This window comes from Marmota monax, unplaced genomic scaffold (genome assembly GCF_021218885.2).
Source record: "Marmota monax isolate L192 unplaced genomic scaffold, Marmota_monax_Labrador192_F-V1.1 WCK01_AAM20220418_F8-fsc00022, whole genome shotgun sequence".
Taxonomy (NCBI): Eukaryota; Metazoa; Chordata; class Mammalia; order Rodentia; family Sciuridae; genus Marmota; species Marmota monax.
In genome coordinates, this window is record NW_026695215.1 from 5770161 (window position 1) to 5792434 (window position 22274).

A 22274-nucleotide genomic window follows, 5' to 3' on the forward strand; every position below is an offset into this window, starting at 1 on the left:
TTTTCCTTCAATGAGTCTCAGTTTTCTCATATGCAAGATGCTAATGCATGTCTAATCTCTCTCACCAGTTTCTTGAAGATCAGAGCTAATCATGTGCAAACGAGTCCTTTGCAAAATAATGGGGGCTCAGAAAACTATACACCAAGGTGGAGGCCCTAGTGAAAGCCTCAGAAGCAAAGTTTCTCTCTGATCTTATCCTGCACTCCTCTCTCATGTTCTCCTTTTTCTCCCCCAAAGCACGTCATAGAAACTAGCATTTCCCTTGCCCAAGGCTGGACATAGGAACTATAAACCCTTTCTCTAAACAAAGCCATAAAGCCTACAAATCTGAATCTTCCTCTGCCTTTCTGTCTTGGAATCAGCCATAAAGAAATTCTCTGACCTACCCTGTCTGACAGTAGATCATAAAGTGCTGGGAGCCATTAGCCAAGTAGGTATGACAATTTCCTTGCCAGCGTACCCCATGTTGCAGTGACATTGAATGTACGTGACCTTGCTCAAGGACCAAGGCAGATTAGGGTGTTCCCGGTTTTAAGATAATCTTGTTTAGGGCGTTCCCAGTTTAGGTTCCAGGTTTAAGGTTTAAGATTATTCCTGCTGGGAATAGGGCGTATCCTGCTGCCTGAGTTCCCCTTGAGTTCTCACGGGATTCAGACAGTATATTTTGGAGATAGAAGCCCAGTGGAGGTGAATTTGGGAGAGAAGGTGGATTTGGGAAGAGAACGTGGATTTCCCCAGAACATGATTGTAGACGGCTGGTGAGAGTTCTGGAATAAAGAGTTGCTGTTTGAATCTACAAGCTGTGTGGTGGCTCGTGATTGTGTGCCCAGCCAGACTGCGGCATTTGTGCCCAGCCAGACTGCGGCATTTGGTGGCCCGTACGGGGAACTTTTGAAGCTTAGAGGTAAGTGAAATTTCTCACCCTTGAGGAAGAGAGAAAGAATGGGTCACCAATTCAAAAAACAATGTGTTATTGTTTTGATTTATTTTGTTTTCATTTCAAGTTGCCTGTTCCTAGAACTTTCTCAGGCAAACTGGGGAAAATGGTTGACTCAAGGTTTGAAGTTGTTCGCCTCCGAGCAAGATAAATTGTTAAAGGAAGGAGGCACCCCAGTAAGACCAAGAACAATTAGGGCATATGTTGATACAATACAAAAATGTAGCCAATGGCTTTTTAAAGACAAGTTATTAAGTATATCAATGGGACCATCATGGTATCCTGTAGAAAGATTTTTCTTCAACAAGAAAGAGAGGGCTAGTTCTGTTTGCTACACTTGTCTAAGATCTTGGTTTCTACAAAGTTCTGATTAATTTACAAAGCTAAAATGTTGAAACATCAACCACTCTTTACTTATTAAGTTACATAAGGTAATATATTTAAGCATGTGTGTTTTCATAAATTGGTGAATGGAAAAAAGGTTTAATATTGCTTTGGTCTGTGTCTTTGCTAAAACAAGGTTACTAAGAGTTAAGATTCTATCATGTGTAATTTATATACAAAGAGTATAAGAAGTTTCAGTTGGGTTTCAATTATAGTATTATAGTATCATAAAAAAACATGAAAGTCTTTCATCTTATTAAAGTGGAGTAATTTGTCTAAATCAGAAATTTTATAAGAGTTGTTTCAGAATGTAAATTTATAAAAAGGGTTAACAGTTAAAAAAGAGATATAAAAAGATTCAAGATGTGGGAATATATTTTAATATAAAAGATTAAAGGAAAAAGAAATGATTCTAGATGATATAATCTGTGTGGTAAAGTAAAAAGTTGTAAAATGCCATTTAAAAAGAATTTGAGGAAACTAGACTTAATTTAAAAGCTTGAGAAAGGAAGAAAGAAGAAAAAGATATTTGTACATGGCAGATTGAGACAAAGCTTCTCAATGGAGTTTAAAAAAAAGCCTTTGGTTGAAAGGCAGCCATGTAAACTAACATTGAAGCGATTTAAACAAAATCTAAGCCTCGTTTAAAAGAGTGAAGCTGTAGGTGGTGAAAAAGTACATTTAAAAGTACAGTATAGATGATAATTAAAAGGCTTTAAAAGGTTAAATTGAAGGTGGTTAAAATGCCTTCATGATGGAGGAAAGCAGCTTAATCTTAAAGGCATTACTTTCAAAAAATGGGAAGATAATAGGATAAAAGATATTTAGATAAAGAAGATTAAAAATTTAAAGTGAAAAACTTTAAAGACAGAAGTATAGAAAGTTAAAAAGAAAAAAGATAAAGAAGATGTAGAAAGATAAAAAAAATGTAGGAAGACAAGAATTTTAAACCCACAAAATAGGAAAAAAAAAAAAAACTAGGAGGAAAATAAGCAACTAAGGGTAAAAATACAAACCTTAGGAAAAAAAACTAGAAGATACTAAGATAGAAAATGGTTGAAAATGTCAAGTAAGGTATTACACAGATAGAAAATGCAAAAAGCTAAGACAACTATTAGATACAGACATATACTTATTAAAGCAAAAAGAGGGAATTGGAAGGGGGTATATATCCCCCAAAGATAAACTTAAAATAACGTTTTTTACTCTAAACTTTTTAAATTTGGATTCATCAGGACTTAGTGCTGCGGAAAGGCATATGTATCCAAAAAATGTACATAAGCCTAAAGTACTTTGGAAAGATATTCTAACAGGACAATGGAAAGGTCCTGACCCAGTGATTGTCTGGAGTCGGGGGTCTGTTTGTGTTTTTCCACAGGGAGAACAGCAGCCCATTTGGATTCCAGAGAGATTAACTAAAACAGTTTCTACAGATCGAAAAGAAGATGATTTGACTCAAATTCATAACAGCTGATATCCAGAACTCCAGCTTGGCCATTCTTACATCTGCGACAGTGATTAACCAGGATGCTTTTTTCAATAGCTATTTTATTATTGCATTTTTCCACATCATAAGGTTCTATTTTTATTTTTTGAGCTCATACAAACCTAGGTTAATGTTTTTCTGATCAGTTTTATTTTTTGACTGGAGTTTTTAAACATTGCAATGGAGATTTCACCCAGGATAATGTCTCTTTAGCATCATTGCCAGAATTCCTATCTCCATCCCAGTGCCGGTGAAGAACTCAACAAGTAATGCTCAAAGAGTCAACTTACTTTGGGAGGAAACGGATTTTGGGAGGAAATGGACATATTGATAGATTCCTCTGCTTTGAACTGCTTGCAGAACTTGCCTGGACTATGTAACTATCATTTGGTGCAGCGAATTGTGGTAATGCTGGCATATCTTTGCTGATGGTGTCACCAGTGATGCAATTTTTCCCAAGGAGCCGTCAATTGGCTTGGTGTCGTGGCATTTCTGTATCCTCCTCCCTTCTGCTAGTGATGGTCTAAAATTTGGGGGCCAATGGCTTATGCTGGACCAGTAGTCAGTGACGGGTATGATCCAATTGCAGTGGTATCAACCTAAGACAGGAGGCTGACGCCTAAAGGTCAGTTTTCCGATGACGGGTAAGAACCATATGTTGAATTGGACAACCTACCAGGCACGGTCCATAAGCCACATTAACCTCACTCCCCCACTGGCACCAAGGCCAAATTTGGGGGCCAACAGAGGTGAGGCAAAGAACCTCACCCCCCCACTGGTGCATAGACCTATCCACAAGTATGGCTGTATGCTGGACCGGTAGTCAGTGACGGGTATGATTCAATTGCAGTGGTATCAACCTAAGACAGGAGGCTGACGCCTAAAGGTCAGTTTTCCGATGACGGGTAAGAACCATATGTTGAATTGGACAACCTACCAGGCACGGTCCTTAAGCCACATTGCTTGTTGTTTAATTAATCAGAAGGGGGGAGATGCTGGGAGCCATTAGCCAAGTAGGTATGACAATTTCCTTGCCAGCGTACCCCATGTTGCAGTGACATTGAATGTACGTGACCTTGCTCAAGGACCAAGGCAGATTAGGGTGTTCCCGGTTTTAAGATAATCTTGTTTAGGGCGTTCCCAGTTTAGGTTCCAGGTTTAAGGTTTAAGATTATTCCTGCTGGGAATAGGGCGTATCCTGCTGCCTGAGTTCCCCTTGAGTTCTCACGGGATTCAGACAGTATATTTTGGAGATAGAAGCCCAGTGGAGGTGAATTTGGGAGAGAAGGTGGATTTGGGAAGAGAACGTGGATTTCCCCAGAACATGATTGTAGACGGCTGGTGAGAGTTCAGGAATAAAGAGTTGCTGTTTGAATCTACAAGCTGTGTGGTGGCTCGTGATTGTGTGCCCAGCCAGACTGCGGCATTTGTGCCCAGCCAGACTGTGGCAATAAAGACCTCCATTCCAGGGAGAAACTCTTTGCTAGCTAATCTTCTGATAGAGGATTAATATGCAGAATATGTCAAGAATTAAAAAAAAAATCTCAACACCAAAAAAAAAAATCAATAACTTTTTTGTTATTAAGTAGGCAGTTTATAAGTGGGCAAATCAATTCAACAGACACTTCTTAAAATAACAAAAACAAATGGCCAACAAATACATGAAAAAAATGTTCAATATCATTAGCAATTAGGGAAATGCAAATCAAAACTACACTGAGATTTCATCTCAAATCAGCCAGAATGGAGTCATCAAGAATACAAGTAATAACAAATGCTGGAGAGGATGTGGAGAAAAAGGAACACCTTTACACTGTTGGTGGGATTGTAAATTAGTACAACTACTATGGAAATCAGCATGGAGGCTCCTCAAAAGACTAGGCATGGAACCACCATAGGACCAAGCTATCCCACTCATCAGTATTTATCCTAAAGAATTAAAATAATTATTTTACAGTGATACATGGATACTTATGTTTATAGCAGCACAATTCACAATAGCCAAACTAGAAACCAGCCTAGGTGTCCATCAATGGATAAATGGATAAAGAAAATGTGGTATATGTGTACACACAATGGGATTTTATTCAGCCATAAGACAAAATGAAATTATGGCATTTGCAGGAAAATGGTTGAAACTGGAGACCATCATGTTAAGCAAAATAAGTCAAACTCAGAAAATTAAGGGTCATATGTTTTGTCTCATATGCAGAATCTAGGGAGGAAAAAGGAAAACAAAGGTGGGGGCAGATCTCCTAAAAATCAAAGGGAGGTCAATAGAGGAAAGGGACCAAGGGATGGGAGGGAGGAAGAGAGGGGTGACGTGTTGGGGAGTGATATTAGCCAAATTATATTGCTAAATTGTGTGCCTGTATGAATATGTAATAACAAATCCCACCAGTATGTACAACTATAATGCACTCAATAGAAAATGTGGGGGAAAAGACCCCCATTTCAGGGGGGTGCTGCCCGGCACCCAGGAGGAAGGAATGCTGCATAGAGAGGCCAGGAAGGATATGAACAGACAGGCCTTGCTGGGTCTCACCACTCAGTCCATTAAAATTAGATCACACCCCTTCTGTCCAATCAGATTTCCACATGGCTGCCCATACTTCATTGAACCTAAGCTTAAAAAATGAACATTTCACTCTTGGATCTTTGGGTCTTCTATTTAAAGCCTTTTGTGTCACATAAAATTGATCAAGTGAATTCACTATGCTTTTCCTTATTAACCTTTTAGTGTAAGAGAGTCGACTGTGACCCCTTATGATGGGCTGGAGAGATCCATTTTTGCCCCTACACAATCAAGAACCAATATCCAGAGGATGTTTACCATGTGTCCTCCACTACTCTGAGTGCTTCCCAAGTACTGAGTCACTGAATTATTCTGAAGATTCCATAGGATGATTTTCAAAGAGAAAAACAACCAACAGCCTGAAGACATGGGGAGAATAAGTGGTAGAGTTAGGGCTGAAGGCACTTGTCTCCCAGGACAAAGCCCTCTCCTGAATTGTAAAGACACATAAACAACCATGTGCAATGGTTGTTATGAGCTGTGTCCCCCTCCCAGCAGCCCTCATTTAAGAAGCACTACACAGCTTCCCTTATCTGAAAGAGGAGTTGGGAGTCACGATATTTATTTTTCAGCAGCTCTGGCCAATGTTTTGCTCAGATGTCTGGCTAATTCTGCGGGTCTTTTTAGCAACAGCAGGGTGGGCAGACCCAGATCAAATTCTGCCTCATTTTTTGAGAAACTCCTTAACCCTATGAATGTCATCATCCAGAGGCATGCAGACACAGACTCGCGTGCGTGTACACACCGTGTATACACATCCAAACACACCTGAGCGTGCACACTCAAATACAAGCCCTTCGCTACACACTTTCCTCCTAGTTCTCCTATCAGCCGTTCAGGGAGGTATTATTACTGATGAGGAGAGAGGGCCCCTGTGCCCCAGGAGACACACACAGCCAACACTGTAGTCTAGGTGGGTCAGTGTCCAAGTCGCATACTTATTACAGAAAAGGAGGAGGGCTTATAAAGTTCCTTTTTAATCTGCATCTTTAATTTCTCTGATGCATAATTTCTTCCCCTAAACTTTAAGCGATTCTGTTCTGAGGCCCACTGCTCACTATTTAGTTTGGGTTCCTGGCTCCTTTTTAAGCAGGTGTTGGTTGGAGTCAGGTTTCCCTAGGAAGAAACGAGCAGGACAAAGAGGAATGATTGCGCCTGGTGGGACCCTCCCCAGGAGTCCCACGGTCGCACGGACTCGGTTTACCTGCAGCTCGGGGCGCACCTGCACCTGCGTGGCGGCTCCGCGGGCGGACGGGCACAGCAGGCGGAGGAATGCGAGGAACGCGAAGCGATCAGGTGACCCGCACCTCCCCAGCGGGACCTGCGGAGCGCCGCTGGGGCGACTCGAGCCTGCCCAGTAAGGAGAGCTGTTGTTCACAGACAGAACCGTCTGTGTTCCTAAAAACCTGCCCTTGGCCTGGAAGAGGGGCGGGGAACGCAGGGGCCGGGCCGGGCGGCCTGCGCAGGTGGGTGGGTGGCTGCGCGGCTCCCCACGCCTGGGACCTGCGGCCCAGGGAGCCCCCGAGACTGCGCGCTGTGCCTGAAACGCCAAGCGCTTGTTGTGAGTCAAGTTCCTGGAGAAACAGTCCTGCTCTGCCTCTAGATCAGGGCTGGTGAAAGTTTGAGCTGCAGGAAATTGCTAGTGCAGCGAACATTCTTACTCCACAGACATGCGTCTGACTATTCCAACTTTATTTGCTGGGAAGTTTTTTTTTGTGTGTGTGTGTGTGAAAATCTACACGGACCAGATATGCTGGACTTAACGTTCTTGAACATTGCAGCAACACTAGGGGGAAAAAAAAAAGTTTAGCTTGCCTAATCTATAGGCACTTCAAAGAAGAAGAGGGCACCGAAACCCTCCCTTATTCTTTGAAAACAGAACCACTATATGACTCAGCTATCCCTTGCTCCTCCGTGTATACCTGAGGAAATTGGAATGCCACAGTGCTACCTGCATACCCATGTTTATCGTGGCACAATCCACAATAGCCAAATTACAAAACCACATTTTTAAACTGTATTCTTTTCTATTCTTATTTGTCTGTTTCTGAGTAGGTCTATTGCCCATCAGATCAATTGCTGGTGGCAAAACATAGAGGCAGGTGTCCTTTAAGTGAATCCACCTTCCCTATCACACAGGTATGGGACACTGTGCTCCAGAAAAGCCACCCCACAGAGGTGAACCAGGTCACATGCTCCAGGACAGTAACCTCATGAACCTTCCTAGACACCTGGTGATCAATCCTCAGGTAGGGTACAGTGCCTATGAAGAGTTCCTTTATGAAAAGGAGAACCTAGTCATTCAAAAGAAGGTGTGTTCTTTCTTAGCCATTTTCCAACTTACAATTGCTACTGAAGTCTCCTCTTCTAAGGGAACAGACTATAGATTTCTTTAGATTTTTCTTCTTCATTCTCTCTTCATGATTACTGGTTTCCCCCCTAGGTTTTATCTATCTAATGTTCATACACTTTCTAAAGGGTGTGGGGTCTAGAATGGGACACTGGGTAGACTCCAGTAGGAAGAGCAGAGGGATGAGACTGTGGAAAGCTGGACAGTCCTGGGCCCCAGTCTCAGCTCTGCCATTATCTGCAGCGTGAACTGAGCAGGTTAATTAACCTCTCTGAGCCTCAGGTTCCTCACTTGCACTTGAGGATCGTGATCTGGGTGGTTGGAAATTTAATGAGATTGTGTTGAATGTTTAACCCAGAGCCTGGCATAGAGCACCCCCCCCCCCCAGCCATGACCTTAATAACATCATCTGTTAAAACATCCTCATGTCCTCGCTTTTAAAAGCTAATGAACCACTGCACTGCTAACTAAATTGGGTTCTCAGTGTACTTTGCGTAGGTCTTTTCCATTTCTGTCATTTTTATATTTCAGTTGTACATTCCTCATTCTTAAACGGGGGGGGGGGGGTAGTTCATTTGTCACCTGTACATCTCATTATCTGGAATGTGTCCCTGTTGATTTTTTGGCAACTTTATCTCATTCCCTGGAGAGATAGTCTTTCTGTGATTCTTCCCCAGGATAGCTGAACAAAACAGTGAATGCTTTTACAGAGCTGAAACAGACTAGAGTACAACATAGCTCTATGTTGTAACTGAGAGAAGCAAATGCCCACTTTACATGTAAGCTAGCACTTGCCCCACAATTGTTAGACAGAAGGGAATGGTGGGGCACCCGGCGCTTTCTTTATGACTTCTCAAGGTGACTGCCACTCAGTATGCACTAATAAATGCATTAACCGTTTGTTATGCATCTGTAGATCTTCCTGTATGAAAATATACGTGAGCAGGAGGACTTCATACCTCCAAGTTGTAATAGTGCTGGTGGAAAAATTAAAGCTTTACTAAGGGCATGGGAGTGGATCTTGAGAAACATAATTAACTCAGGAAACCCATTTATTCTGAGGAATTCAGCCTTTAACTGCCAACTCACACTAGGATATGTCTGGTTTTCTCACTTCAGAAAATTCTAGAATAGCAATATTTATTTACATTATGTTTTGGACAAAACTGCTCTGCATCAAAACATTTTCATTTTATTCACCTGAATTAAAAACACTCATTGACTAACTTAGACCCGTTTGAGTTCTAGAAACTTTGGATAAAGTTCTCAGATTTTCCCTTGAAAGACAGGATTACAGATTCTTTACAAAGAGCATCTTTTTCACACAGTGTGAGAACACAGGCGTTTCCATGGGAACGGGCTACACATATTTCAACCTCCCCACAGATGGCCATTGTTCCCTGAATCCTGGGTTCCTCTGCCCTGGCAGGTTGCTACCCCTCATGTCTGACCAAGCCTCTGACCCTGGGTTACTGCAAATGGTGCTGAAGGGCCCAGCCCTCTTTGCTACAACACATGCAGTCTACATTTTAGCAGGGCTATTATAAGCACATGCAAAAAGAAAATTGAGATACATTTAGGCAAGAGCTTAAAATGTATATTTAATTTTGAATGCATGTTGCAACTTTTGACACAAATAGGAAACATTTTCCTTCACAGAGAATAATTTATCTTCAAGCCTAACAAATTTTCTGAAATCAGATTCCTGTGATCTCTCATAATGATTTCATGATATGTCCATTTTCATCTCTAAATGTTAACATGATAGGTCATATTTACTCTGAAACATACAAAGCTTGCTTTAAAAAAAAAATTCTAGTTCAAATTCCATGGGTTGATTTTTCCAGAAAACATGGCCAAACTCTCAAAGTATGAGGAATACTCAATGTTAAAATGTATCTTTATTTACCCTTAAATGTAGTCATGCAGTCTACAACTATATGACCAATTCATACAATATCCTAAGTATTTTTTACTCTTTATTTTAAAATATATGTAAAATGACATTGAACTCATGGCTGATTATCATACCAATTTAAACATATATCCAAAAGAACCAAACAATGGTTATATTCAATTATGCTTTGTAAGATAGTTGTAATACCAAAGCAAAACCAATATCAACAGCAAGAGCCATGGTGACTCCATCAAGCCCACTGACTGCAATGAAGTCACTTAGTTTTCTATGAAAATCACGGGCAGAGACAGCTTTTCGCCCACTACAAAATGTGTCTTGAGGTAAACAAAAGTACTGTGGAAATGCAGCTAGACTATTGTCCAGTAAGACAACACTGCACAGCCTGTGCATCTGGAAGCCTGGCTTACAGGCTGGACACACAGCTTCCACTAATCTGCATAATTAGCCTGCCCTTGGAAGTCCCTGGTCCCACTCCCCCAACCCAACTCCTTGTCTCCCTGGCTTCTGTCACTTACTTTAATTAGTATTTGTTTTTGCCTAACAAAAGGACAAGAAAGAAGATAGCCATACCTCTCAGCACAGGATGGTGGCCACCATTGGAAATAGAAGCCAAAATGCTTGCTAAGCGCTTCAGCTGGCACCCAGAACCAAGCTGAGAGGGGTGCTGTCCTGTCCTGTCCTGCTGCTCTGCTGTTGGCCTCCAGCTCCTCCCTGAGCACTGGTCAAGCCTGCAGAGGCCTTGACTCCCCACAGGCTCACCGTGCAGAATCGGGTGAATGAACAACTTCTCCTCCCTCTCCCAAACTTCTGTTTAGATCCTACAACTGGCCCAAAGCTTCCCTCACTTCTATAGTAGATTTGCAGCAGCTTCTCTGAGCAGATTTGTAGTTTGAAAGAATTAGAAGATTTGCCTACCAACCAGTAATTTAGGTTCTGTTAATGACTAACTCACTTTAAGGAATGGAGGAAGTTTTAGGTTAATATCAGATGTGGGGCCTTTTCATGGGCATCAGGGAAACGGCTTGGGGGGACAGAAAAAGTGGAATGAGAAGATGTTTAGGTCAAATATGATAGAAAAAAAAATACCATAAAACAAGCCAAGCGGCCGGGGTGCAGCTACAGCTAGTGAGACCCTGAACACACTGGCCAAGCATTTCTAGCAGCAGAGGGACTTTTCCAAGCCAGCACAGCTCCATCCTGCATCCACCCAAATTGCTAACTCACTTGCTTTTACCTTGCAATTATCGAACTGGCTCCTCCGGCTGACTTCCTCTGCCAAGGATTCCTTCAAGCAGCCCCCCACTCCCACCCTCACCCCCAACAGGCCTTCCAGCTCTCTCTAAAGGGGAATGGATGCCCTTGGAAACCTCAGGATGTGAAAATTAATCTCAGTGCCCAGAGGGATGTTACTTCTGGAGGCTCTTCTCCCCCTTACGGGTATGATGCGAACTTTTTCCCTTTATTGATCTGAGGTTTTGCCTGCACATAAAGTAATAAAATATTTCTGAGCCTCCACCTCCCAGAGCTTCCAGTCAGACTGTGCGAGTGCATCAGGGCTGCAGCAGTGGGGGAGAGGAAGATATGAGGTGTAAAACTAGAAAGATCCGTAAGCCCTGGTGGCTGGCAGCCTACTGCTGTGGGAACGACTGGCTGGCTGAATTACAGGCCAGGATGACGCGGCAAAGGCTGCCCTCTCCTCTGCTTACCACCCAACATTCACTTATGCTGCTAATCGAAACTGTACCCAAGTCCCTCTGGGGTGACCATGTTCTTTGGGGAAGAGTTGACATCTATATATACAGGAGGGGCCTCAGTTGGTCTTAGACAATCAGAGTGATTTGCATTCCCCTGATAATAGTGACTCATTTAGGGGAGCTGTGTGGTCCCCTTCCAGGCCCAAGATAAAAATGAATATTTGGCCTTGGACAGAGGTTGGGGAAGCCTTTGCTGCTGGCCTGATGACAGGGGAACACAGTTAGGCTGCTCCTGCTATTTCACCTCCAAGAACCTGGTGACTTCATTTAAGTCCCTTAAAACCAGCTGCCCCTCGAGCTGGCAAGATCCACCCTTCCATGTACCCTGATAGATTTCCTAGTGATTTAAGTGATTTTAGGTTGGGTTTTCTGCTGTTCACCATTGAAAAGTTTTTGCCTGACAGAATCAGTCCAACCTGTGTTTGGGGAAGACCCTCCTGGAAGCATGCCTTCAAGAACAAGGGGACCAAGACACTCACTGGACCATTGGTGACATCGGTGACTTCATTGACCACCACAGTCTTCCCCAGTCAACCAGCAGAAGCAGGACAGCCTTGGCAAGCAAAGTTGTCACCCAGGGCCTGAGCGTGGACTCCAGGTTCTTCCCGCCAGCCCGGGTGGCTGTCCTACACCTGCCTTTCATCTCTGACACCTGAGGGTGTGCTGCTTGGCCTCCAGAAACCTGGCCCTGGAATCCAGCCCTCCATGCACAAGCCCATTTCTTTGGGGAATGAGTTTTAGAGAGCGATGCTCTGGTTTTTTTTCCTCCTCTGCTCCAGCACAATTCCCACTCCTTATCCCCTCAGGGGGATTTGAAATTAAAAACATCATCTCTCAGCATAAAGTATTTCCTTTACCAAAAATATGTGCATACTAAGTAACTGTAAATGGGCGAATTACAAACAGGCATTGAGAACTCCTGAGTGATCTCATTTTCTATGAATAATATCTATGAATAGTGCTCTTTCAGGTGCACAGTGGCTGTGGTCAGACTCCCAGTTCTGGGACGGTCCTATAACAGCATAGAAACACAGACACATCCCTTTTAACTCTGCAAAACAGCATGTGGCTTGAACTGTAAGAGTCAAGCTTTTTAAGAACAAGTGGATAGGTATGGATAACTAAGGTTTATCAAGTTTTTTTAATTATTATAGAGATATTTTGATTAAAAGGCTTATAATAGAAGTAATATCTTTTCTCCTAAGTTAGAACTCATTATATTTTCTTGAATTAGCTTCTTCTTCTGTGCAAAGGGCCTGCACCATCCACCAACAAGAAAGCCCAAGGCATACTATCTTCCTCTCTGCCCCTTTCCCATCCACAGCAGGGAGTCTCTCAGATTCAACTATCCATCCTGTGTCCTTAGCATTCCTTATGACTGGGGATCAATAGATCCTAAAGTAACTCTCAGAAATCCATTGAATGCTGTGTGCTCTTTTAAGCCACACACTGCCATAGCTGTTTTCTGTTAATTTGTCATTTCTTCTTGTCTGGATATTGACCACAGTCTCCCAACAGTTTCCTCTGCCTCCAACATGCCCCTTCAGCATTATTCTCAATCCTGCCACTAAATCAGCTTTTTAAAATAAAACTTGATGTGTGCCTCTTTTTACTTAAAATTCATACCTGGCACCCCAGGGCCTCAAGATGAAATCTAAAGTCTTTTGCTCAACACATAAAGATCTTTGTAATTGGTCTTCATGGCTCTCCATCTTTGTCTCACCACTTACATACAACCCATGCAGTGAGGTCACCACCTTCAGATAACATTCAAAGGCCTATGCCTTTACCTTCTTTACTGCCCTTGTTGCGATCAGAACATGATCTCTCGTGGAGCTTGGCTTACTACAATAACTCCTGGACTGAACAGAGCATCCCAATGATCCCGTTAAAATACAAGTCAGAACTGACTGTCCACTGAAGTGGAATGGCCCTTGGTCTCACCCTGGTGCAGAGCCAAAGTCCACTTGGGGATCAGCAGAGCCCTCTAGGGAATAGCTTCCCTTCTCACTCCTCAGCTTCCTCTCCTTACACGCTTGCTTTGGACCCCTCTGCTGCAGACACTGGGGTCCACCCATTCTCCCTCCACTTCTGCAAGCACCTCACTCGTGCTGGCACCTCACTCTGAAGCACCCTGGTCTGTCTGTACATGCCAACACATACCCCAACCAAAATCCTTCTCCTTCCTCTCTGGAAAGGTCAGGTTGCCATTTCTCCTTTTGTCTCCACAGGGTAATTGTGTGGACATCTACTATATGACTCTCATTCACTCCCACTCACTTACAAACCCTCAAAGCAGAGGAGCCAGGATTTGATTCATCTGAGGAACTCTAGCGCTATTGGCACAAGGGAAGAATTCAGTTTTTTTTAAAAAAATCACACACTAATGAAGAAATTCCTTTATGAAAACATCAATGGAAATAATTCTATGATTAAATTAATTCTTATGTAGAAAGAGAGATGGATAGCAAAGAAGCCCTTGGGCTGAGAGACAATTTTTTTCTTGTCCAATTGGTAAAAACATAAAATTTCTAGTCTTCTCGTTACTAGCAAAGAGGAAGAAAGGCGGCATCTCCCTTTACTGAAAAAATGCTATGCAGACCAATAAGAAAAACACAGATGAGACACAAATTACCAATATTAGGAATAAAAGATTCTAAAGATTCAATAGAGAGGAAAAAGAGAAAAGGGCGTTCTCCAAGAAGGCGAAACAGAGGCACCCCACACTCACCTGCCTCTCTAATGAATAAGAGACCAAAGCAACAGGTGCACAGCTGCATCTTGAGGTGACGGTCATAGGAGAACACAGGACAGCGACAGGAGAAAACAGACACCTAGTAAGACCCAGAGACCTGGAACAACAGCACAGTAGGAGAAACAAAATATCCCAGCACCTGCCACCCTGGCTCCACAGCTGGGGAAGGCATCATCTTCCCCTCTGCAGGGAAGTGTGAAGGAGAGCCCAGGCAAACTCTATCAGTGTAGAATTGGCAATGTTAGCGACTGGAAAGTTTCACAGCTCTTAAGGCCTGCTAGATAAGTAGCTGAAATCTGAACAGTAGCCTGGCTTTGGAAAAGGATTTCACAAATCCAGTCTGAACCTGGACTGCTCTGGGGATCAGAATCCCCTGCATATTCCCATCCCTGGGACCCCACAGACATGGCCCTGTACTGGCTCTGCACATGGCCACCTCATGAACCCAACTTGGCCCAGTGGAGGGGCTGCTCCAACCCATTGAGAATGCTCCCTGTAGAGGGCCCAGGTTGCAACACCGAGAAATGGAAGGCAACCTTCAGAATTGGAGGAAAGGGGCACTGGGGATATAGCTCAGTTGCTAGAGTGCTTGCCTCACAGGCACAAGGCCCTGGGTTCAATCCTCAGCACCACCACCACAACAACAAAGGACTGGAGGATGGGGAAGTAAAGTAATAAGATGGGGGGAAACTCTGTGGTTCTGTGGCTCCCAGAAGTATTACATGTGTAGAAAAGAAGGAGTAAAAAGGGGAAGGGGAAGGACTCAACCTAAAATAAAGTAGTGATTCCTGAGGACCAGGAAGGGTGCTGGTGGGAGGGGACATGGGTGGCTGGATATGACCAATGCACACGGGCACACACATATTAATGAGGAGCATGCACACCCAGTGCATGCACCTCATTAATATGTATGATTAGCCTGTTAATAGGGAATATTATGGAAATGTCATGATAATGAAACTTGACATCTTAACTGAAATGGGCAAGTTCCTTGAAGGACAAAATTTGTCAAGAGAAACCATATAGGATATAGGATATCTCCACATTTATTTATTTGAAAATTTAAATTATAGTTTAAAACATTTTCATGAGGAAAACTTCAGGCCCAGATGGCTTCACTGGTAAATTCTACAAATACTCCAGAATGAGGGATATGAACTGTGCACAGAGTCCCTTGGGAAGTCTACTGTTCACAACTCACTGGAGGATACCACTAACCTGATACCAGAATGAGACAGTACGGTGCTAGTGTCCGGAGGATGGGACCCAGAAAGAGACCCACACTGCGCATACAGCTGGTCTCTGTCAAAATGTTTCGGTGAAGAAAGATGGTCCCTGGGGCACAGTGCTGGGACAACTGGATGCCCAGATGCTAAAAAAAGAACTTGGATTCATATTTCATACTGGATACAACCATTCATTCAAAATAGACCACAGAGACCTAACAATAAAAGCTAAAACTAAATTTTCTTAAAAAAAAAAAAGCACAAAATTTTCTTACCCTTAGGTAAAATGAAGGTTTTTCATGTGTGGTGCCAAAAACATGATCCATAAAATTAAAAAGTTGATAAATTGGGCTTCATCAAAAATGACTTTCGTCCTACAGTTTGTGAACAGTATCTCTCGACACTGTGAAGAGCACGAAAAGGCAAGGAAGGTGCAGACGCGGTAAATGTAGTCGCAGAACATGTAGCGGAAGAGGGACTTAGGCTAGAGGATAGGAAGAATGCAGCGACTCACGTAAAGGAAAACAAGCACCTAACAGAAAGTGGGCAACACGTCTGAACTGTCACTTCACCATGGAAGACATATGAATGGAAAGAAAGCACAGGAAAATGTACTCCACATCATTAGCCATTTGGGGAAAAAATTACAACCAGAATGAGCTACTACTCCAAAAACCTACTAAGACATTTGAAGTTAAACAAACAAGCGAGCTGCCCACACTGCATCTTGGCAAGATTGTGGAGCAGCTGGGACCCTGTTCACAGACCTTGGGGTGCACAGTGGGACAAGCACTTTGGAGAAGCTACTCAGCAGTTTCCTTTTTTTTTTTTTTTTTTAATTAGAGCTTCGTGGTTATACCCAGTAGTTGGGTTCGTCCCAACAAACTCATATATGCATGGAAATCAATATCAGTTCATTACCTCCTTCTCCTTCCCACCCACTCCTCTCCCCTTCTCCTTCCTCTGGTCTACTAGATTTCCTTCCACTTGTCTATTAATTTGTATCTGATTGGTTCTTTATGTATTTTATATATTTTACTCCAGCTTTCTCACATGAGAAAACATTTTAACCGGGAGTTTCTGAATTTGGCTAATTTCATGTAGCCTGGTGTTCTCCAGTTCCATCCATTTACTGGCAAATGCCATAATTTCTTTCTTTTTAATGGCTGAGTAGAACTCCATTGTGTGTGTGTGTGTGTGTGTGTGTGTATCTCACATTTTCTTAATCCATTTATTTATTGACAGACATCTGGGTTGATTCCATAAATTAGCTATTGTGAAGTGTGCTGCTATAAACATCGATGTAGTTGTGTCTCTGTAGTATGCTGATTTTAGATATTTTGGAAAAACACCCAGGCGTGGGATAATTGGGTCATATGGTGGTTTTATCCCTAGGTTTTTGAGGAACCTTCAAACTGCTTTCCAGGTAGGTTGTACTAGTCTGCTGCCCCACCAACAATGTACAAGTGTTTCTTTCCCCCCACGACCTCACCAGCATTTATTGTTGTTTGTATTCTTGATCATTGCCATTCTGACTGGGTGAGATAAAATCTTAGTGTAGTTTTTATTTGTGTTTCCCAGATTGCTGGAGATGTGAAACATTTTTCCATCCATTTGTTGGCCTTTTGTGTTTCTTCTAGTAAGAAGTTTCTGTTTAGTTTTTTTCCTATTTATTGATTGAGTTATTTGATATTGGGTGTTAAGTTTTTTGAATTCTCTGTATATTCTGGATATGGATCCCCTGTGGGAGCAGTAGCTGGCCAAGATTTTCTCCCCTTCTATAGGCTCTCTCTTGATGCTCTTAATCATTTTCTTAGCTGTGCAGAAGCTTTTAGTTTAACAGCCTCCCTCTTATTGATTATTGGTTTTATTTCTGATGTTTTGAGGGGTCTTGTTAAGGAATTCTGTGCCAGCACATATATGATGGATTGTTGACCCTATGATTTCATCTAGAAGTTGTAAGGTTTCTGGTCTAATTCCAAAGTCTTTGATCCACTTCAATTTGAGCTTTGTGTAGGGTGAAAATAGGGGTCTAATTTCATTTTTCTACATATGGATTGTTTAAAAGCCTGTCATTTCTCCAAGATATATTTTTGGCATCCTTGTCAGATATCAGATAGGTATAGGTTTGTGGATTTTCTTTGTGTCTTTTATTCTATTCCACTGTTCTTCATGTCTATTTTGGTGCCAATACCATGCTATTTTTGTTACTACAGCTCTGTAGTATAATTTCAGATCAGGTAGTGGGATGCCTTATGTTTCACTTTTTTTTTCTTAGTATAGCTTTTGCTATTCTGGGTCTCTTATTCTTCCAAAATGAATTTAAGAATTGTTGTTTCTAGTTCTGTGAAGAATATCACTGGTATTTTGATGGGGATTGCATCAAATCTGTATATTGCTTCTGGTAGCATGGCCATTTTGACAATACTTGATTCTGCCTATCCAAGAACGTAAGATGTCTTTCCATCTTCTAAGGTCTTCAATTCTTCAATTTATTTCTTCAGTGTTCTATATTTTCATGGTAGAGCTCTTTTACCTCCTTGGTTTGATTAATTCCCAAGTATTTTTTTAAGGTTATTGTGAATGGGTTGGTTTTCCTGATTTCTTTCTCAACTGAATCACTGTTGGAGTATAGGAAAGATATCGATTTGTGGGTATTACTCTTGTATCATGCTAGTTCACTAAATTCATTTATAAGCTCTAGAAGTCTTCTGGAGGTTTGGTTTGTTTGTTAGCTTGTTTTAATCTTCTAGATACAGGAACATATTGTCAGCAGAAATAGTTTGACTTCTTTTCCTATTTGTATCTCTTTGATTTTCTTTTCTTCCCTGATTGCTCTGGCTAATGTTTCAAGTAGGATATTAAATAGGAAAAGTGAGAGTGGACAGCCTTGTCTTGTATGGGGAGGCAGCCAGAGCCTTGCTAAGAAGTCCTTCTTCCTGCCAGTGGAGGGTGTAAGCCACCAAAGAAGATAAATCAGAAATAATTAGTGTTGAACAAAAGACACAGAATCAGAAAGTATAGTTTTAAAGGAAGCTTGGAGCTCCTGATGGGCCCAGCCTACACAGGAGCTGGAGCTGGACAATTAGAAAATGGCTCCCGTGGCTTACTTAAGGGGATACATCAAAGGCAGAGATAAGGTTTCAGGGGTGGAGTCTTGCTTCATGGTGTCTTGCAGTCAGCAGGTTGATTGGCATCTTGGCAGGTAATACCCATCTCTGAGAGGCTGTGTGGCTGCAGCATTTTCAGTGCATGTGGGACTTCTTAGCAGAGCTGAGGGGGAGTTCACTTGCATTTGGGCAATTTATTCCAGTGGGACTGTCTTGGGAAGTTCCCAATGCCAGATCTACCTGCTTGCTGGCTTCAATGCCAATGTAGTCCACACACTCCCCACAGATGGCTCTCAAATGTTTTCTTCCTGAACTTAGGGGAAATGCTTTTAGTTTTTCTACGTTTAATATGATATTGGCTTTGGATTTGTCATAAATGGCTTTCATGATGTTGAGGTAAGTTCTTTCAATCCCTAGCTTCTCCAGTGTTTTTAATGTGAATAGGTGTTGGATTTTATCAAAGGCCTCTTCTGCCTCTACAGAGATGATCATGTGATTTTTGTTCTTAATTTTGTTTAAGTGATGAATCACACTTATTGATTTGCATATGTTGAACCAACCTGGCATCCCTGGAGTAAAATCCACTTGATCATGGTGTTTTATCTTCTTGATGTGCTTTTGAATGTTTTTGCTGATATTGTATTTAGGATTTTTGCATCTATGTTCATCAGAGATATTGGTCTGTACTTTTCTTTTCTTGATGGGTCTTTGTCTAGTTTTAGTATCAGGGTTATACTAGCTTCATAAAAAGTATTTGGGAGTGTTCCCTCTTCTTCAATTTTGTGGAATAGTGAGAAAGACTATGTTGAGCATCCATCAGGACCAGGGCTTTTCTTTTTCTTTTTTGGGGAAAGGCTTTTAATTACTCTTTCAACTTCACTACTTGATATTAGTCTATTTAGAATTTTTATATCTTCCTGGTTCAACTTGGGCAGCTCATATGTGTCTAGAAATTTGTCCACGTGTTTTAGATTTTCCAGTTTATTGGAGTGCAAATTTTCAAAATTTGTAGGATCTAATAGGATCTCATAATCCTCTGGATTTCAGAGGGGTCTTTGGTGATATCTTCTTTTTCATCTCTGATCTTATTGATTTTCTTCTTTTCACTCTTTTTTGGTTAGTTTAGATAAAGATTTCCCAAGTTTATTTATCTTTTCAAAGAACCAACTTTGTTACTTTGATCTTGTGTATTGTTTTCTTACTGTAAATTTAATTGATTTTACCTCTGATCTTAATTATTTCCTGCCTCTGATGGTTTTGGAGTTAATTTGTTCACCTTTTTCTAAGGCCTTGAGGTATAGCATATGCTTATTTATTTAGGATCGTTTAAGTTTTTTTAATATATTTTTAGTTGTCGATGGACCTTTATTTCATTTATTTATTTATATATGGTGCTGAGAATCAAACCCAGTGCCTCACACATGCTAGGCAAGTGCTCTACCACTGAGCTATAGCCCTAGCCCTCTGATTTTTTAATGTAGACACTAAGTGCTATAGATTTCCCTCTTAGAACTGCTTTCAGTGTCCCAGAGATTTTGATATGCTGTGTCTTTGCTCTCATTTGTTTCTAAGAAATTTCTTAATGTCTATTCTCATTTGTTATTTGATCCACTCTTCATCTAAGAGAGTATTATTCAATATCCAAACATTTATGTGTTTTTTATTATTTTTCTTGTTGATTTTTACTTTTATTCCATTATGATCTGATAGGATAGATGAGATTACGTCAGTTTTTTTATATTTGCTAAGATTTGCTTTGTAGCCTAGAATATGATCTATTTTGGAAAAAAATTACATATACAGCTGAGAATAAGGTAAAATCAGCTGTTTGGGAGTGGAATAATCTGTGGTTTCATTTGATTTATGGTGTCATTTAAGTTGGAGTTTGTTTGAATGACCTGTCTCTTGATGATAAAGAGTGTATTGAAATCCCCCACTGATCTTGTGTTGGGCTCTATATGGGATTTAATGTCATGGAGTATTTTTTCCACGTAATTGGGTGCATTGACCATTTGGGGCATAAATGTTTACTATTGATACATCTTCTTGTTGGATTGTTCCCTTAATAGAATGTAATGACTTTTTTTTTTTTTTTTACTAATTTTTGCTTGAAATCTGCTTTGTCACTGATGAGAACAGCTGCTCCTGCATGCTTTCTTCGACTATATTCCTGAAATATATTTTGTCAACCTTTTACCTTCAGCCTGTGGGTGTCTTTGCCAGTAAGATGGGTCTCTTATAAACACCATATAGCTGGATTTTGTTTTTTGATCCATTCTGCTAATCTGTGTCTTTTAATTGGGGAGTTGAGACCTTTAACATTCAGCATTAGTATATATATATGTGTGTGTTTTAGTTTCTTTTTTTTTTAATACTGGGGATTGAACCCAGGGGCACTTAACTTCTGAGTCACAACCCTAACCCTTTTTAATATTTTATTTAGAACAAGGTCTTGCTGAGTTGCCTAGGTGCTTGCTAAGTTGCTGAGGCTGACTTTGAACTCACAATTCTCCTTCCTCATTCTCGAGCTGCTGGGATTAGAGGTGTGTGCTACCACACCCAGCCCTCCCCCTCCTTCTCCTCCTCCTCCTCCTCCTCCTCCTCCCCTTCTTCTTTTTTTGTTATATTTTTATCCTGTATTGATTCTCATTTAGTGGATTGTTCTTCTATTGAACTTCTTTTTGTGGGCTTTGGATTTTTTTTTTAGTTCCTTTGTGGGAAGTTTATCCTAGAGTATTCTTTATAGTGGTGGTTTGGTGCTCATGAATTCTTTTAGTTTATTCTTGTTGTGGAATATTTTTATTTCCCCCCTCGGATTTGAAACTGAGCTTTGCTGGCTAAAGTAACCTTGTCTGACAGTTGTTTTCTTTTAGTGTTTGAAATATCTCATTCCAGGCCCTTCTTGATTTGGGGGTCCAAAGTGAGCCTAATTGCTTTGCCTCTAAATGTCTGATGTTTGCCTCTTGCAGATTTTAATATTCTTTCCATGTTTTCCATGTTAGGCATTTTGATTATGATATGTCTCAGTAAGCTTCTCATTTGGCTGGGTCTATTTGGGGTCCTGTAAGCATCCTGTATGTGGATGCTATCTCATTTTTGACATGGGAGAAATTTTCTTTAACCATCTCATTGAAAATGTTCTTCATGACTTTAGTTTGTATCTGCAAGTTCTCTTCTATCCCAATGACTCTCAGGTTTGGTCTTTTAAAGTTGTCCCAGAGTTCTTGTATATTCTGGTCATATTCTATAATTTTTTCCCTTTTCTGCCTTCTGTGTATTCAAGATTGTATTGCCTGTCTTCAGTGCCTGAAGTTCTGTCTTCAAGGGCTCAGGTACTGTTTTCTACACTATCTAGTCTATTATTGATACCTTCAATTGAGTTTGTATTTTGATTGATCTTATCATTCATTTCTAGGAGTTCTGCTTGGTTTCTTTTCACTATTTCTATTTCTTTATTAAAATGGTATTTTATCTCCTATAATTGCTCTTTTAATTCCTTCCTTAGATCTTTTAGTTCACTGAGCATTTTGACAATCAGTTTTTTTAATAATCTTTTGGTTTTCATCCACCTCACTATCATGGGGTTCCTTTGTTGGAATTGTATATTTTAGGGGAGATTTGTTTGCCTGTTTTCTCGTGTTTCCAGAGGTTTTGGTCTTGTGCATCAATTGAAGTGGATTCTTTTGCCTCTTTTTTTTTTTTTTTTGTACATATCCTTTGGTGTGTAGTTATGTTGTTTGTTTTGGGACTTCTCTGTTTTTGATGTAGAAGTAGATGCC

At 41.1% G+C, this 22274-nt stretch overlaps 1 protein-coding gene across 10 annotated transcripts in view; it reads right to left on the bottom strand.

Annotated features, from left to right (window-relative positions):
• Positions 1-10522, bottom strand: part of Veph1 (ventricular zone expressed PH domain containing 1) — a 251557-nt gene extending 241035 nt beyond the window's left edge. For 3 of the 10 annotated variants that reach the window (XM_046431368.2, XM_046431364.2, XM_046431369.2), the window contains exon 1: positions 6587-6752. The gene's annotated coding sequence lies outside the window, so the exon portion shown is untranslated. Of the gene's footprint in view, positions 1-6586; positions 6756-10220 lie in introns of those variants that run through there. The other 7 variants (XM_046431371.2, XM_046431372.2, XM_058574933.1 and 4 more) reach the window with 6 other exon arrangements.
• Between the last annotated feature and the right edge of the window lie 11752 nt (positions 10523-22274).